Source organism: Ambystoma mexicanum, chromosome 7q, assembly GCF_040938575.1.
Source record: "Ambystoma mexicanum isolate Mex_15411 chromosome 7q, UKY_AmexF1_1, whole genome shotgun sequence".
Classification (NCBI taxonomy): Eukaryota; Metazoa; Chordata; class Amphibia; order Caudata; family Ambystomatidae; genus Ambystoma; species Ambystoma mexicanum.
Window position 1 is genome coordinate 957,317,815 of NC_090941.1, and position 20,267 is coordinate 957,338,081.

The window sequence follows — 20,267 nt, forward strand, 5'->3', positions numbered from 1 at the left end:
ATACTTGGGCTGCACTCCAAAGAATGCCTAGATTTCATATATTTGCCACACTCTAAGATCACCCAGATCATATTCAATGGCGACTTTCTACATCAACCCAGATTAACCACGGTGGCTATATTCTACATGCACCCAGATTCAATGCATTGGCTACATTCAAAATTGACATAGATTCAAAGCATTGGCTACATTCTACATTCACTTAGATTAAAGCATTGGCTACATTCTACATTCACTTAGATTAAAGCATTGGCTACGTTCTACAGTTACTTACATTCAAACCGTTGGCTATGTTCTACATTCACCCAGATTCAAAGCATTGCCTATGTTCTACCCTCACCTTGGTTCAGAGCATTGGCTACATTCTACATTCACCTAGATTCGGAGAATTGGCCACATTCTACGTTGATCTAGTTTCAATGCATTGGCTACGTTCTACATTCCTCTAGCTTTAAAGCATTGACTACATTGTACATTCACCTAGATTTAAGACAATTAGCTACTTTCGATAATCACCTAGATTGTGTCTGTCTGCGTGCGTGTGTTTGCATGCTCTAACAAATGTGTTTGTTCAGAAGTACTACCAACCAATCAATAGCAGGCACATACAAATTAAATATTGCTTGGTGCTCACAGAAGAAACAGACCATTGCTCTTTATTGGACCCTTTGCTAGAAGGAATGACAGTTTGATATTCATAATGTTGCATTCTTGGCAAAGTATGAAATTAAAAAAGAAATTGTTTAAATTGTACTAGATGTCTCTTTTTAGAAATGTTACAGTGTTAATTTGTAATGATTATTTTCAGAATATAGTCATACAAATAATGTTGAAGTTGTCCCACTGAGTAAAGCAAAATATCTAATCTTACAACAATCATATACTTTATTGTCTGATGGTTTACAAGATGAAGAGTCTTTGACACACTTCGAAAGCACTCTTTCAAAATATTCCATGAACAATTAGACAACCAGCACCAATGAGGGTTTCTGGCTGTTTTGCAAAAAATCAAACAGCTTTTAGGGAACACACCAATAACCACAGATTTTTATATTTCACAAATAAGTCTGTGATAAAAGGGTTGCATGCTTAAATCACTAAGAATATAATGCACTATGGGTTTGGTGCTCCTTTAACATTTTACAGCATTCACCCTAACATTAAAGCGTTTGTAGCTGTAAACCATATATACTAATTCGCAAAGGCTCGAGCTGCAGTTGTGATGATAAAATGGCTTTGATATCTTTCACCTCCATTGTGGTCTGATCGTCATCATGCTTCTGGTTTCTGGAGGTTTGTGAGCTTTGCAGAATGTTAGAAGAGAAGAGATGTTGTAAACACATCAAGAGAATTACATATATATAGGATATTATGGTGGACCATCTGAGAATTTTTGAACAAGCATGACACCTGCAACAATTTCGATTGTGTTGGATTTTAATAATCTAAATTCAAATGCCCACTTCAAGTGTTCTTTTGCTCAGATTGAAAATATGGTGGTTGTGTGATATGTGGTGAATCAGAGGTGACCAGCCCAAAGAACCTGGCCTGAAATCCTTCCCATGTGGCCAGAGAAAGGCAGACGCTACCTGATCCTTGTCCCTGGGAGTGGTGTTCTGCGGGAGGATTACATGGGAGGGGACTCGGGTCAGGAGGAATGGGAGTACCCTTTTGAACAATGTCCCTAATGATCCCACAGTCTTAATCGCTTATTGTAAAATTGAAGATATTTATGTTAAAACACTAAGAACATTATGGACTTCAAGTCCCATAATGCTGTTAGTACTGTGACGAGAAAGAGGTGACGAGGAAGAGGAGTGCAGTTACTAAACGATTATGAATGGTCTAGTGGTTGTAATACCCACACTTGAACGGGACATTTAAACATGTAGAGGCCTTTTAGTTGTGGCAGGAAGATGCAGAAGCCGGCGCTGCTGCTGGGTTGCGTGCTGAAACTGTGGCAGAGGTTGGAATCCTTTGAGAATACAGAGGATGTGCAGTGGGAAACAGAGAAAAGCCCAGCTGTCTTGTGGGAGAGAGAAGCTCTCTGTGTCCTGCATTTCGCAACCGGTGTAAGTTTTTCACTGGCGCGCATGTCGAGCAGAGAAAGCTCCATTAGTGAACAGCAGGAAGCTGACCCTATCTGTCAAACAAAGAGAAAGTCCCAACAAGCCCAGAAACAGAAGCAGCGAGTCAGAATGAGACGCCAGCATATACCAGTGAGTTTGCCAGATCTAGTTGACCCCAGGGTGCTCGGAAGTAGACCACTGTGTGAGAAAGAAAATGATGAATACCGAACCTTTAAATCAAACAATTTGGGCATAACTCTGTAGTGAGAAAGGTCGAATAGGAGAATATTGCAACCCGCATTGCTCAAGCCAAAAGGGGGTAATAATTAAGCAAAGTCAATACTGTCTGCCTAATGACAAATGTCAAAGAGAAGAATATTGTAACGGCCATTACCAAAGCCAACAAAGGGAATACAAGTTTCCTATAGAAGGTTGGTGACATTATAATCTGCTTTGTCAAAGCCAAAAACTATCAAGGCTATTTGAAAGTAGCAACCCCAACATAAGACAAAACGTGGGAGAAAGCTGTAAACTAAATTGGCCCCAACCAATAGGTTTTGTAAAATGGAAACAGAAATTGCAGGAGAAAAGCCCTTCTTGTAGAAAGGATCAAGGCAGAGAGAGGTATAACCTGCATTGCATATGGCAAACTGATCAATGCGTGAATCATTGTCATTGTGGAAACGTATAATTGTGGAAGAAGTTGTATACCCATGGTATTGCAAGTCAAAAGATTTAATCAAGAAGTAGTTGTTGGTCCAACTTTCCCCATTAAAAAATTAAGTGTGGAATGTGTGGAATAAACCTCACCACAAAGTACAAATTGTAGTGGCAGGGGTTTTTATCCTGGAGATATAGTGGTTAGTCCTGGCAGGCGAGTGGACCACGAAGATAGTGATTTGAAGTATTATAAATGTGGTAGAAGGTTGTGGTGGAAAAGAAGTGGCAATTTCACTACTGTATATCGAATAACTTTTGCATAACTATCCTAAAATCTTTCTTGTGGTGGAAAAGAAGTGGCAATTCCACTACTATGTATTGTTTAACTGTTGCATAACCATCCTGACTAAATTATATCTTGTGAATGAAAGCTGTTGTCTATTGTGTTGCTTACGAAGAAGAAGAGGAATTTGGCCTTCAGAGAAAAGAATACGTATCTTGACTATAAACTTGTTGTGTGAAGAAGTATGTTTGGTTTGCCAAGCAGGAGGTTGTGGAAACTTCAATTGTCTTGAAAAGTGAGACATCCTTTTGGGAACTAAAACAGATAATTTGCCAAGTCTAGCTCATATGTAATGAAAATAACTTTGTTTTATATCTGGAGTGGAACTTGGCTATTGAAAGAACTTTCCTGGCCTTGAAAGTTGGTTTTCAATATACTGAATGAATCCAGGGGAAAGGGGATTTAACCCTGGCCATAAGGATTTATGTTGGAATGTGTATGTAATTTTCTGAAGTTTAAATAACCAAATAATTCCTGTATGATTTTGTTGTTTGTATGAGTGTGGGGGACACATAAGTTTGGACATTAGGTCATTTTCCTTTAGTCTTAGTTCGTCAGGTAGGGAAATCCTTGATAGGTTAGGGAAAGAAAGGCATTTATCTCACCTTTATTATTTAATAAAAAGGCTATTTGTAAGAAAACTCAACCTACTTGGTCGCCTTACATTTCTGACCCCTCACAGATACCAGCATGAGCATTGTGGTATCAGTGAACAATTTTGAAATATTTCTAAAAACTTTTCAAAATAAATATAGATTTGTAGATAAAGTGGCAGAAAGTGGAGGACATAACATCCAAGAACTATGTTCTGGGAATGTTGGTAGAGAAAATGTTGACTGGGCTGAAATCAAAATTTTGAAACCATAAAATGAAGTTCAAATCATGTTTACAGTGGAAAATCAGTATGAAGTGATCATCTTTCAGAACAATGCGGAAGTCCAAACGTATAGTTGTTGAATTACTTTTACTCACTCTATAGACCTAGAAAGATATTTAAAATAATTATGCAGAATTTTCCAACTGTGCATTAGTCGTGTACAAGTAAGCGATACAGATTACTACTGGCACAATTCTTATTTAGTATTTTAACCTGCTGCAGAGGACTATGATGGTTTTCATATGCATACTTCCTGTTACAGGCTACTTCCTGAGTGTTGGAAAAATCCCCATATTCTCTTTGATGCGCCCAATGCCCCTGGCATGAAGCATGGAGTATCACTGGGGTATACCATTATTGCATCTGCTTCGGGCACTGTGTAGGTTTCCCCACTCACCATTCAATTAAAATGAGCATGTGTGAGGCACAATGTTGCCCAACATAAAATTGTCATGACATGTGGCAAGTGTGTGATCATAAATAAGATTATTTGAGACACTGTGGATATCTGTGACTCAACTAACAGCATAATTGGCATTTATTTGTAATGCATGGATCCAGTATGGAAAGTGTCCACATTCCTGCTGAAATCCTACAATCCAGCTCATCCTCACACACCCAGGATAATTGAAAGATGCAGGGTCTAAGCATGGAAGTCACCACTCAGCTGATCACACTCAAAAACAATTTAACTGAAGCTACCAACACCCAAGAACCACTAAAACATCAACTCAACAAACATACTCCCTACACAGGAACCCATTAACAAGTGTACCATGCACAGAAAAGAAATGTTTGACCGAAAATCCCATCAACAAGAAGACCTTTTTCAACTATTCATTTAGTATGCAGAACATTCATCCCCAGAGTTAAAACAAACTACTACACAACATGCCATGAAGCGCATCAACCCACTGGCAGGCCTTGAAAAACTGAAATCCCCTGAAAAAATGCTGTCATTGCAAGCTTCACCTCTGACAAAATAAGGCAACATATTGGAAGTTCCAAACCCACCACAGATGTCCCATACATACCAGCCCACAACATATCAAGATGGCTTGAATTTCAAATAAATCCTGAAGAAGACCTGACCAACATTACCACAGAGCTTAAGGCCACCACCTAAAAATATGGCATCCTCACCTCCTCTATTGTGAAGGGCATCAAAGGACTACCAATCTGCTTTCTAGCCATGATGCAGCACAGAGAATGCCACTATCCAAATTATGGATGACACCCTACACATCCTGTATAAAGGGGACTCCTACTCAACCTTCCCGCTGATGGAACAGTCCTGCAGTCATTCTCCTCCTACCACTCCAACATAGCCCAACTCATTCTGATGGGCCCAAGCGCAGCCTAACACAGCCAAGTCGCCTTAAATGAGAGGTCACTGTTGAAAGGTAAAGCTGAGGGATTTAGCACTGGGTGACAGTTGAGGAATCAGTCCGTCGTTCTTCATGCCAGTCAGCCAATTCTGACATGCTTGTGTCAGTTTCCAAGGAGAATGATTTCGAACTTTAAATAAACCTTCAGGTAGGCTTGACATCCATGGTTAGATGTGGAACGGGCAGTCCTCAAGGAGTGGCACCTGCTATCTCTTCTAACACTCATCATGTTCAAGACAGCCTGTATCACCTACAAAGCAGTCACAACAAAAGCACTCCTTGACCTGGCTGAGAAACTCACCATCTATGGAGGGCAGAGCACCCCAGATGCTACGACATCTCCATACTGGACGGCGTGGAGGGATAACAGGAAGCCACCCTTTTCCTGTAATGCTCCGGTCTCTGTACCATGTCAAAAACCAATAAGACTTTCCCAATCCATCCTAAGCTTCAAGAACGACCTGAAGTCCCTACACTTCAAAGAACATTTGGCCATTCGCTGGTTGTACCACTCAGCCCTAATCCCTAGCCCCTACTTATAAACGCCTGGGTTCACTTCCTATGCACAGAGCACAGTTGCTTCCAGGTATCAATCCGCATCATACCTATCTAGAAAGCCTTTTTTTCATATCAGGCATTTTGCAACCCATAACTAAAGGACAACATGTCAGAGAAGTGCAATCCCTCGATGAACCGACATGCACATCTTATTCGAGCTTAGGCAGTCCTAAGTGCATATGCTTCATTTTACCTAGGATGCAGCTGAATGTTACTTATCTTCGGTATGATTATAAAACCAATGTGTTTCAAAACTACTGACTAGGCTGGAAGGAAGGAAGAAGCGTGAGTGTCATTTCCTTCACATTTAACTGAGATCAAAGGTTTCCTTATGAATGTAGCATTTCTTGTTATAGCATGTCAACATTTGAACTGAATAATTTACTGCTCAATTCCGTCTTTTAAATCAACCTATAAAATGCAAGGTTGTGTTTGTTACCACAGATGGTGGTTTTACACCTGCCAATCCATTTTCCCCAGGCTGAATTTTGAGCAAGCTTGTCACTGGTAGACACCAGTGAAATACATACTCGGCCTAAACGTCTATAACAGAGTAACCCACATTCAGAAAACCCACCCACCCACTGCGCACATGTCACTTTCACTTTATGAAAGGGAGGCGCACTGAGGGGTGATGCAAACATTGAAACCTTACGCTTTCATCTGCTATGCTGCGGGTGCAAAGCAAATAAAGGGCCGCACCTGAAAATCAGGTTTCTCGAAAAAAGTTGGCATTTGAAAGAAACTTAGGTTACCTCTTTGGCAGCGAAAGGTGTGGTTTGTCTGGCTTGTCGTCCAGATTTCTGTGAAGTGCCCTTAAGGAAAGAGGCAATGGGGACATTTAAGAAAGGCAATACTGCTGGTGTTTCTGTAAGAGAAAGAAACACATTCAAAATGAGTCACTTTGCCCTGCACAGCCCGTCAATCATGTCAAATGGGCTCTACTGGACGCAGATGCAGTACATGGATTTCTGGATATTGAACTTTGAGTCTAGTGAAATGAGGAAGTGATTTTTCACTGGCTGAGTACAAACACCAAATATATCTAATGAACAGCAATAGGCACACATACAACTAGTTATGAGCAGCAACTGAATGCACTGCTGTGTTGGTCATACCAAGTCAGCATCTGCCAAGACCCTCATTCCAATAACTGCACTGAGTGGAAAGTGGGATTTCCACCAGAGTCACATCCAAAACCCTACAAAGCTTCTCCGCTCAGCTATCTCTCCACCACTCACATCACCCGCTCCAAACAGGCAGGCACAGAGAACAGAGGATTATATGCGCATGCTCCTAGATGCTGAGAAAATGAATGGGTAAATGAGGGTGGGACTGAGGGTCTATTTACTTTTTATGACTGCTGAGTTAAATGACAATTACAAAGATCAGCTGTACCCAGAATATCAAAGGCCGATCCAGCTCTCTCTCGCTTTCTTTCTGTCTCTCTTTATCTCACTGTCTATTTGTCTGTTCTCCCTTTCTGTCCCGCTCGCCCTGTCTCACTCTGTGTCTATGTCTCGCTCTTGTGATGTACATTGGGAGGGGGGCCTACACAAGGCCTATGCATCAAATAAACGTAGTAGCTGGCATTGACCCTGTGCTCCAGGCTCACGCCTCTTTATTTCTCTTCACCTCTCACCGCCTCCTCGCGCCATGACAGAGACGATATGACGCTTACAGTCCCTTGCGCTACATCACATCCCACCACAACTTGGATGAAAATAAACCGTAATGCGTCTTTTACAGTGTTCAGCTTTCACAGTTCATATGCCGTGGAGGACAAAAAAAACCCTAGTTCCCTCAGATGGTCACTGACGTTGGGAGGTCTGGCAAGCTGTGCATGTCCCTTATAGAGCCATCACTTTTTGTTGTATGTTCGGTATCCATACTCTGATTTCAGGAATGCTTGTGTTTTCACTATTACCTCGTGGCCTTCTTGGGCCAGCCAAAGGGCTTGTTCCTCTAGGTTGACCAGTAGGACAATTTGATGTCCTTTGAGAACTATTGCTTCATGGGATATGGACCGCTCATGGTGATCCCAAATAGGCTTTGCAGCATTTCCTGGGCTGCTGCTGTGAGACATGTTGTTGTGGTGTGGAAGTTTTTCCAGTCTCCAGATGTAAGGGATGCCTTCATTAGCTGCAGGCATGTGTCTTTTGCCGGTTTGGTGAACATTTCTTGTAATTTCATCTTTTTCGGCCGAACGCATGCGGCAGATGAGATGTGTTCATCGGTTGTAGGTGAAAGGATCTAAAACAAATCGAATGCCTTTTTTTGACACCAAAAGTGCCGAAAAAAAGTTTTGAATGCTTTTTAAAACCTTTTTTTGTTTTTTTTCCGGTCCTTTTAAAAGGGCATTCGATCCTTTGTTTTCGATCCTTTGACTGGACACCGTGTTCATCCATTTCCTGCACTACTATCTCACTCTGCCGGCGTTGCTGGTTGCGTTTCAGGACAGATAATCTGCTGGGCTGTCTGCCCCCGCTCTGTACAGTTCTTCAATGTCAAATGGCTGTAGCTGCAGCATCCATCTCTAGAGTCTGGCTGGGGATGGTGTGCTGACCTTTTAAGATTGGGACCAACGGTTTATGGTCGGTGTACACCTTGGCAGGATGTCAGAAGAGATACACGTGAAAATGTCGGCATCTCCACAGGATGCCGAGTGCTTCTCTTTCAATATGTGCATAATTCTGTTCCGTTTTGGGTTAGCACCCTGCTGGCAAACACTATCGGTCTGATTCCTTCTTGGTCCATTTTCATTAGGACTGCCCATAGTCTGACTCGGCTGGAGCCTACAAGTATTTCCGTTTTCCAAGTTGTGTTGAAAAAGGCAATCATTGTGTTTGTTGCAAGCAAATCTTTTATTTTCTGGAATGCTTCTGCTTGTTCATCACCCCATGTCCATGGTACATCTTTCTCTGTTAGCTCTCTTACTGGTGAGGCTCCTGTGGCGAGGTCTGGAATGAACGACCGCAGTAGGTGGCCATTCCCAAGAAGCTTCTTATTTCAACCGCTGTTGTTGTGGGCTTTGCGCTTTTTACTTCTGCTGCTTTTCTGGGTCTGCTGATACTCAGCTTGCATTGAAGATATGTCCAAAAAAAGCTATCTCCCTCTTCCCAAATTCACATTTTTCGGCATGCAGGGTTAGGCCAGGTGCTGTAAGACTGCAACCATCCGTGTGCTGTGCTCTGCTTCATATGTGCCATACAACAGGATGTAATCACTGACATTTGTGGCACCAGGTAGATCATGTAACAGTTTACGTATTTCATTTTGAAATACCTCTGCCGCCGACGAGATCGCAAAGTTGAGCTGGTGTTACCTTCTGAGCTCTAGGTGTGGTGAGAAGGTGGTAAAATAGCAGAACTATTTTCCCATTTGATATGATGATACCCCGAGCTCTAGTTTGCTGAAGACAGTTACTCCTGTTAGATCTATAATCATCTTATCTATTGTTAGTGTCATGTAATGCGCTTGGCCAATGGCTACATGTGTTTGCCTCATGTTTATGAAGAGTCGTACTGCATTTTGTTGTTTAGTTTTTTTGTTACGACCATCGGGGACACCCATGGTTTGGGCCCCAACATTTTTTCCATGATGTTCAGATCCCCTAATTTTCTCAGTTTGGCTTCTAGGGCTTCACACATGTGGATTGGAACTCATCTGGGGTGCACTGCTTTTGGTTCCACCATGGGGTCTATGTGAAGTGTCACCGTCCTGTTATTCAGGCAGCTAATCCCTATGAATAGTTTGGCATGTTTCTCCAACAGTTGGTTGATTTCCGGCATCTGTTCTTTGAATGCAAAATGGATATGTTTCAGCTTCTCAGCTGTCTTGCAGCTCAACAGTGTTTCTAAGCCTGCATCCACTATGTATATTCGGGTGAGGCATGTCTCATTTTTAAGGTGGCCCCAAAGTCCCAGATAGGCCCAGAGTCAATCCAAACCAGACTCAATGACACACATGCATGTGCAGACAAAATGCATGGCAAAACACAACTTTATTCACATCAAAACGAAGCCGGGACAGCATACAAGCATTAAAATCCTGTCGCTCTTGACAAACCTATCAAACACAGTTGCTTAAGTACTACTACTGTGTCATTAACGACGTCATAACATAATATCAGTTTACAAAAACTATGGGTAACAGGGATAGGTTAGTGGGTTTGGCTATATATAGATTACATAATTGTTAAAACTTATCATTGAGTTACACAAATATTATGGCTCCACCTGGAACCACCCCATATTGATAAAGGTTAAACTACATCATCTTCAAGGCAAGGGGTTGGTTGGCATACTTCCGGAGGGGCAGTATTTCCATAGGTTGGCACATTGCTATCTACCCTAGAACACTTGACAGGTTGTCGGATATGAGCCAGAAATAGAGTAGGGGGAGAGACGCCCATGGAATATCCTCTAATTAAAAGTTACCATCCCTCATTCTCAGGCCATGAGACTGAGCAATCCCTTTGTACTTGGCCTTGTGTGGAGCCTCATGTCTACTTGTGCGTTTAAAGGTACTACAGTTGTTGTATCTGTGTTTGCTTCTAACGAAGGGCCACTGTTCTCTAAATTTCTGTGTTTGGGGTAGATTTACCTTCTATTTATTAAAATTTCAGCTAATGTTAATATGTATGTCGTGTTTTCTATTGCCACCAGGGAAACTCTCCAGTTACTCTTCATGTAATATTTTGTTTTTACTGTTGTACAACAACCTGGCTAACAAGGGCTGGTTGTGCTCTTATACGACTTTAATTAATCTGGGAGTATACTGCTTGCATCTTGGAAATTTCTATCCTGTGCCTTTGTTCAACCGTACCAATCCTCCCTGATCTCACTTTAACCTTGACACTAGTTGCCAACCATTGTCTGAGCTCTGCACCGATATGTGTTTTCTGTGGATTCAGCCTTTTGAGTTTTCCCAAGGGTTTGAGGCCTGTGCTCATTCAGAGACATGCTATGGTTTCCATCTTTAATAAGATGGCTGCCCGTCTACACCCTTGCTTCTGTGTTAGTGAGCTATATTCACATGTCATTCATGTTTCATTCACCTTATACATTTGTCATGTTAGTGTTCATTATGCCAGTGGATGCTATGTTAATTTTCTTCATGTCTAAATGCAAATATTACCTATTGTACATGTTCTTCTTGTGGAGTGCATATTTTCTACATGTCTAATGCATGGTCTTTTACTGTTGCGGTATAACTTTGAATGCTTTGACCATATTCAGCTCACATTGTCCCCAAACAGTACTGTACCTGTGGGGTATAAGGTCAGAACTGCTGTCTCAGTGAGTGACATCTCTAACCTTTGCAGTATTGCTGCGGGGTAGAGGCAGAAGCTATGGATGGCGTATTCATCTGCCTCCCAACATCACTGTTTTATGTCAAAGAGCGGATCACTCTCAAAATCCTCACACTTACACACAAATGCCTCTCTCTCTCTGCCCCGTCCTATCTATCAGAAACCATCTTCAAACCATCCTCCTCCCGTCCCACCAGGACGCAATACTCCAACCTACTCTGCATCCCACGCATCAACAAAGCCAAAGCCGGAGGTCTAAGCTTCCCCTACATCGCAGCCAAGACCTGGAACGCTCTTCCTGCAGACATAAAAGCAGAAAACTCACTCTCTGTTTTTCGAAGGAAACTGAAAACCTCATTCCTTGCAAAATAATAGGAAACTTTCAGGAATCCTTGTAAATATACTGCTCTGCTAATGTGTACATGTCTATTGTAAATATTGTAATTGTATGTAAATATTGCATCCTACGTAACTAAGATATTATCTGCAACAAGCGCCACGATGACCATGGGCTGATGTACGCTCTATAAATCCGAATAAATAAATAAATAAATAAATAAATAAATAAATATGTTGGACTTGAAGGATCCTTTCACAGGAAGTGGTTTCTTGCCTCCATATGCATAGAGTTGAATTGTCTTGTGTAGCCATGGTCTAGTTGGTATCTTCTTAAATCTGGCCAGTGGCATTATATTTACTGTGGCCCCAGTGTTGATTACCATTTGATTTGGCGTGCCATCTGCAAGCACTATGCATGTTGGCTAATTTGTGTTTGGTGGCTCGTTTGCTCTGTGTAGGTTTTATTGCAGAGATCGTGTGCACTCTTACTGCGTCGCTTGTGGTGTCCATGGTGCTTCTCTGGGAATGGCTCTTCGTCTGAGAGTTCATCATCATTGCTGTCGATCTGGTTGTGTTTATACCTCACTGTTCTTTCTTTTGCTCTTTCCTTTTTTCTGGTAGCTTTTTGGTGTTGTTCTGGCTTCTTTGGATTTGCTCTGCCTTGTTCCCTTTGGGGCTTGGAGCGCAGGCATACAGAGGCAAAGTGGTTTACCTTGCCAAACTTTCAGCATGTCACTCTGAGGGCCTTGCATGGTTCTCATTTGTGCCATGCTCCACTGGACCATTTGCACAAATCTTGCATTTTGTCTGTGCGTCTTTATGCATTATATGGTCTGCCTCAGGTTCCCCCTCGAGTGTCCATGGCTGTTATGCTTTATTCAGGTTTCTCAGCGTCAATTGGCAGGGGATTCCATAGCTGCTACCTGAGCGTCACTCCTTTCTCTTTCTCGCCCCATCTCTAGGATAAGATCCAGTGGCAGGTTTCCTTCTGACAATATCACTATGTGTAGCATTTCAGAAGACATGCTGTGTATTATTTGCTACCGGACTGCAAACTCATCGTCGGAAAAAATGTGCACCCTACTGCCATTTCTTGCACTCTCACATGGAAATCATCAATTTTCTTGTTTGCCTGTTGTCTCGTCAGGCTTAGTTGATGTAGTTCGTAGTTGGGATTAAACTGGGGTTTAAATTTGCTTTTGAGGGCTGCTTGGCTGCTCCAAAGTCATTGGGCCTCATTAGGAGTTTGGAGGTAACCATTGCGCTATTAGCGCCATGGCTGCCTCCAAATCCTTACCGACTCCGCCCTGGTGAATGGAGCTATTACCGCCCCATTCCAAGGTTGGCAGGGGCGGTAATTTCCCATTCACCAGGGCTCTTCCCCATTCCCATTGAGCCCCTATAGGGCTCAATGGGAATGGGGAAGGCGCTAATAATGGTACCGCAAATTGCGGTACCGTTATTAGCACCAAAGTCCCTTTGTGGGTCCCGTCCTTAACGCCTGGTTAAACCAGGCGTTAAGGGAAGACCCGCAAAGGGAACTCGTAATAGGGCAGTAAGGGATTACCAGTACCAGTGCCCTTACCGGTACCGGTAATCCCTTACCGCCTGGGTCGTAATGAGGCCCATTCTCTTGACCCCGATTGGGCAAGTCATTGAATAGTCACAGCTCCAGTCTTCCTAAGTTCAACATAAGGAAACATGCTTGCCTTCTGCAGTGTGATTCTTCTTGTTTTGTTGTGGAGTTCGAATTGCAGCAGCCACAGCTCCCAGCGGAGGGCGGTACCTTCTGCATATGGGTCAAATGGCTTCATGAAAGCGTCCTGTGCTGAGTTTAACTACGTGGATGCTTCTGGGCATGGGCTAAGGCTGCCAGGTCTTTCTCCTGTGGATCCATGGGCTCCACCTCTGGCTGGTGTCGTATGCTGGTCATCAGATATGTTGTTCTGTGAGGTACTGTACCAGGGGTCACCTCTGTGATGTATAGTGTGTACAGGGGGGCTTATTCCCCCACTCCTTTTTCAAAAGGATGCTGGCTCCTCTTTCCCCACTTTCCTTGTGTGTTAGCAGAGTGTTGGCACCTCCGTTTACGTGCCCTACGTTGTTGCATGATTATTGTGTTGATGTACTTCTAGATCGGATGTGAGTGCTCTTCCTTCTTGCTACCCCAGCCTTTGCTGTTCGTTTCATGAGTTTTCTGGTATATGCCAGTGTTGTTACAACCACCTATGCAGTTGTGCTGTTTGTCGTGGCACTCTGTGCTTTCAGCTGGTCTGCTCGCGAGTTGTCAATCTCACAATGTTGGTGTACTTGTGGCGTACCACGACTTAGAGTGAAGTCCAACATTTGTCTTTTTTTTTCTTCAGCACAGTGAAAATGAAGTGCAGATGTTGCAGTGGTGTGTGGAGATGTTCACATTGTCACCAGTGTGATATATAGGGGCGCCCCGCCAGTGCTACATGGTAGCTGGCATTGACCCTGTGCTCCAGGCTCACGCCTATTTATTTCTCTTCACCTCTTGCCTCTTCTTCGCATAACGATGGAGACGTTATGACGTTAACCGTTCTTTTCTCTACACCACTGCTCTCTATCTCTGGGTGAGAATCACATTGTCAGTTGTGCTCTCTTTCTCTCTCTCTCTCTTGCAGCCAATGGAGTCTATTACACTGTCACTGTCTCGCTGCTGTGGTCGGTTTCCCTGTTGCCTTATATGTGTCATGTGTTCTGGCTTTCTCTCCCTTTATCCCTTCACCTCCATACCCGTGAGTGTGGTCTTGTGGACTCTCTTCTGATAGAATCTCTCTCTCTCTATGTGAGTACAGTCTGGTAGAAACATACTTGCTCTGTCAATACGCTCTGTATTTCTAGCTCCCTACCCATCTCAATCTCTCTCTCACACACTCTCCCCATCTCTCTATCTCCCTATCTACCTCTCTTGCTCTCTCATTCCCTCTCATTCCCTCTCCATCTCTCTCTCTCTCACTTGCTCTCTCTCTCTCTTCCTATGTGTCCCTCTTTTTCTGTGTCCTCTCACTATCAGTATCATCTGTGATAAAAGGGTTGTATACCTGAAGCCCTGAGTGCCTGCTCTCTGGGCTTGGTGATCATTTATCGGAACACTCACTCTCAAAGTAAAGTCTTTGTAGCCACGAAACATATATAGTAATTCAGTCATGTGCTGCATACAGTTGTAAGGATACAGTGGCTGTGACAGTTATCTCTCTATCGTGACACTGGCCACTCCACTGGGGCATAAAAGCTGTCCTAACACTTTGTTTCCCTAATACCGGGACATGGACATCAAAGTTTGGCAGTCTCCCTGAGTTTTAGAAGGGGATCAAAGGGGCTGAGGGTAAGCCCGATCTCAGGGTAAGAATGTGTGTTTGAGTGTCTGTGTGTCTGTGCGTGCATGTGTGTCTTTGTGTGTGTGTTTGTGTGTGTCTATATGCCCAGTCCCTAATGCACAGAAAACCATAGAGAATTATAAAAACTGTGTATATATATATAAGTAATAAAAAACTTTGTTAAAGGGACGTTAAGGTTAAGTTGCCCTACTAAAAACACTTAAAATTCCCTACAAAAAAAACGTTGTTAAGGGGACGTTATGGTTAAGTTACCCTACCAAAAACCTGTGCACTAAAAAAACTTTTCAAATGCGCCATTATGGTTCAAAGTAAAAAGGAAAACCCCCTGAAATTCGCCAGTTATGGTAGGCTAAGCACCTATGCCTGCCATCACCACTGTGCACTGCTAACACTAACACTCAGAACATGAAAGCTGGCATAACAAATGTCATTAATGACATCACTGACGACATCACATGTTTAGCCCCATTGTTTTTGTTCACTGCCATATATATATATATATATATATATATGTATATTCAGTAAAAAAAACTTTGTTAAAGGGACGTTACACTTCACAGTAAAACCGAAAAACACTTGACATTCCCTAATTATGGTAAGCTAAGCATAAACTCGCCCCACCTATGTGCATTGCTAAAACTAACACCCAGGACATCAAAGATGACATCACAAATGTCATTGATGGACTCGCCGGGAGTCGTGGGTGTGGCGGTTGTTTTCCGTTTGTGGGAACGTACCAAAAGCATGTGCATACCTGGTCAGGTGTAACCAGTGCCAGTTGGTGCTGAGTCGAGGGAGACCTGGTGTGTACAGCTTTGGTACGACAACCATGAAGCGACACCTAACTTCATTCCACAGTGCGGGCATTCACAAGGTGGTGCCATGTGAAGAACGTAGTAGATTGAGTTCCTCCACAGCATCCTCTGTGTCCGATCCTCCCACCCCAAGAGACACTCCTGTGGGGGAGCTCATCCATCCAGCTGCCTCACAAGCCATTCACGATGCTGTTGACCCTTACTTTTCAAAGGTGACAATAGTGTGTATGTATTGCGACGCAGTACACTGCAGGGAGGAGAGTTTTCAAAGTGCTTTTGAGGCTACGGTCAAAGAGCACCAGAAGAACTGCTTCCTACCTAAATACCTATCTTTCTCCTCCACCTGCCCCTTCTTATCCCCATGGTTGGTGTCCCTTCCTTACCCTCCTTTGCCCTCCTCTCCTAGTGTGTCATGTGCCCAAAAGCAGGAAAGTGGAAAACAACAAAAACTTTAAAAAATGGCTCTTGTCAGAGCCGCCTTTCGCAGTTTAACAACAGAACTATCAAGTGACCTTTGTAGGCCTCCGCGCATTTTTGAAAAAGTCTGCGGACAGTCGTAGGACACACAAACATGGAGGGTGCAAGAGGAGCAACACCAATGGAGTTTACGCTGGGAGTAAGTGGTGGGTCTGAAAAGAGCCTTTCAGTGGTGTTTTGTGTGCATCAAAAACTGTAGATTGGAAAAAACGGATTGTCAAATATCTTACTGTGAATCCAAAAAAGGTTGCAATGCATTTTATACATTGCGAAGAAAAATCTGATTGCAAGCATCTGTGAGATGGACTCCATCTCTGCGAAAAATTAAAGAGCTGCAAAACAAAATGTTTTCATTGTGGAATGAGGACATGCTAACATCTCTTAGAAAGGCACAAACAGCCTTATTCACATTGCGTCTCACTTTCTCCATTTGTGGACCAAATGCAGAAGAACGCAGCCATATTTTTCTTTGTGCAATACGGGAAAAAACGATTTGGCAATTTGGAAACATGTCCAAGAGGTTCGCAAGTCCTTCCTTCATTGCAAATTGCAAAGAAATTCCAGCAACATGGCCTAAACTGTTTCCTCCGCAATGAATGATAAGTACATCAGGAGGACGCTCTGTCAGTAAAGTAACACAGAGAGGTACCAAGTGCAGCTACCTCATTCCACGCACCCCATGCCAGTGCACTTCCACATGAGGAAATCGAAGATCTGCAGATAGACAGCAACTTTCTGCATGCACCTTCAACCAATGTATCCATGAGTCTTCCAAAACCCAGATAATCTGTTTTCAAGCACACAGAGCCATGGCTGCGTGGTCTACTGTCAGGGAGAAGACGCCCTCACTAAATCTCTCCATTCAGAACACACCCACTGAACTTTATTGACCAATCCCTAGCTCCGCTCATTCTCATTTGCATGTGTCTCCACCCCAGAATCCCCGTTGGTAATATGCACTGCCTGCAAACTACTGCCATGTCCGATGACATGTACAGGACCAGAGCGTGATGACTGTACATTTAAGTATTTTTCCCCTTTTCCCCTTTAAGGTGGGCCCTGAAAAGAGCCGTTTAAAAAAAATATTTGGGCGGATGCCTTACAGACACCTGTTATTTTGTTTTTTTAAAATATTTTTTGTTCTTTACTCATACAACCATTACAGAACCTTCTCTAAAGCAAGCCTTACATTCCAAAAGGACATGGCATTTCCCAAAGAAGATAGCGCAACACCATCTGCTTCAAAATAATCTGCATTACTTGGAACAATGTTATTGTGGCTGCAGAAAAAGATACCAGCTCGTAACATGAAAGCACGCATGCCGCGATTGATGTTACACCTCCCAATACTTTGATCATGACAGAAAATAGAACTGTTGTCCCATTTTCCTCTAGGGAGTAAACCAGAAAAAATTACTTTTGCAGTTGGAAAGATGTTCATGACTGCTTGAACCAACTGTCCCAACTCACGTAGCCCAAATGGCAAGCACTGTAGAGCAAAAGTACCACATGAGGAGTGGTCATCGTGCGCATGTCTCTGCAAACTTGCAGAATTGCCGCAACATTGCCATCACTCTCAGCGCTCCACACCACCTCCACTCCTCTCACATCGAAATGGTGTGCCACATGCCTACTCTCGGCATAGTGCTGTAAACCATGGACAGAAATATCTCCAAGCATCAAAACCCTGACCCTCTCCACCTCTGTCATCTTGTTCAGTATACGCACCATCTTTAGACACAAAAAAGCAATGTGAACATCTGATTGGCTGATGCCTACAGTCCCCTTTCCATGCTGGATTTACTGTAGAAACCTGTATGTGACACGCCCTACCTGCGGATAAGCGTTGTCTACGTGCAGCACGTAATGCTTACCCAGTCCTTCTACCCTTTCCACATCAGTCACGAATCCATTCCCTCATTGGACACAACTAAGCAGCCACACAACCATCCACCAATTACATGCAACATCGCCAAATCTAACTCCGTCATCAACATTTTGCACTGCAAATGTACTATCGATGACTCTGAATGGAAGTCGCATATCATTGCAAAGCACCTACTTAAAAAACTACTGTGCAAGGGTCGTGGATTTCTCCATGCATGCGCACATGCATGAGTATAAAGTACAGGTATGCATATTTTAATCAAAGAACATGTGCAACCCTTATGATTTCATTTAAACAAATTAATGCCGCTAAATCTGCATAGGCAATACATACCAACGCTCCCCCTTTAAGTGCAAGATGTCCGATCTTTCATTGACAAACCACACTACTTCTTACTGTCTCCCGCATAACCTTTACATACGTTACAACCATCCCTATTTAACGCGAAACTCGATTTTCCATTAGAAAATATCTAATTTTTGTAATGTGTACCGCCTACATTAATGCTACTTGCAATGCGATTTTATGAGAAAGTAAACACTCACGATTGCTGTGGTGACATCTCCCTCTGAGGGTCTCCCGATTTTTCAGAATCATACTTATAATATGAAAGTAGAGAAATTGTTCCCATCTACTATAATGACCTATCGCTTACAAAACTCTCTCCTATAGGTAATACAGCTTTAAAAAAACAAGGCATTTTCATAACCTAAACATTGTACTCATTTCTGAAGCACGTGCAACTAACATATTCTAAACAACATACAAAGGTAACACATTGTGAAGTGAAGAGCACACATGCACTGTGTTGAAATATGAAAGGAGAATACTCCGAAGAAAGATTGAAAATTTAACGTGTGCAGTAACATCACTGCTTTAAACACACAAAATTACTAACTTCTTTTTTTTACAATCACAGTGAAGACTACTCTCCTGGAGATTCAGTTCATCCAAAAATATGTAACTTGTGAAATCCCTTCACAATGGACACATAGTGACCTGCATGGGCAGATTTTACAATTTCAAAGACATAAATGTGGCAAATATTGTCGTCGCAATTACAAAAACAAAGGTAAATACTACACCAAATGCTGCTTTGTTTTCCCTAGACCAGTTACAGAAACAGGTCAAGTAAACAACCTCATGTCTTCAGTTTGACATAGTGTTAAAGGTAAATCACCTAAAAACAAGTATTACATAAAAAGAACAGAAGAATCAAAATGTATCAATGATTACAATGCAATCATTGCCCTCTTATGGAATTGAAACATAGATGTGCAGTACATTGCAGAGAATTCTACTGCTTTTGCAAGATATGTTACAGCCTACTTAACAAAAGGAGAAAAAACAGAGCTTCAAGACCTTTGGGATGACCTGACATCAGACAAAACACTATCGCAGAAATTGTACAGCCTAGGCATAAAAATGCTCTCTCATAGAGAATGTGGCGCCTATGAAGCAGCAGATCGTTTAACCGGTACTGCTTTGTATGGAAAATAAGACAACATAGTATGGCTAAGTCTTGGTCCTGCTAAATCTAGAACAAGAGTTGTGAAATCATATGAGGACATAGAAACAAATTCCAGAAATGATCCCAACAGCCAAGACATTTAAAAAAACAATTTACTGGCACATACTAGCCGAACAGGAGTAGCACTTTGGAACGCATGTGTCTATACCACATAGCTCAAAACTTTGCATACAAAAATAATATAAAACCTGATGAAAGCAAAGGTAGCTATAGAGTGACCGATTGTGAAGGCAGCTTAGTGAAACTTACCAAACGAAGCTTAATTAATCATGTTAAATTGTCATTAAAAACTCCTCAACAGACAGAACTATATTACATGTCTCAGCTACAACTTTTTAAACCATGGAGAAAATAGGAAGAGATACTAGATAACTATGACTGCTATGAAGATGCTTTCAAAGCAAATGAAAGTGCTATCACCGATGTGAACTTTACGCAGTACAAAACAATGTTACACAATGAGCAGCAACAGGAAGAAGAACTTCAGGCCCAACTAGATAAGGACTCTTCCGACAGTAGTCAACCTTCTGTAACAGGAAGCCAAGAACCACTAGGACAGCTACTAATAGCAAATGAGGCAGAAGCATCTATGACAGAAGTGAAAAACACCATGTATCAGTATCAAGAAGATATAGAAGACTTA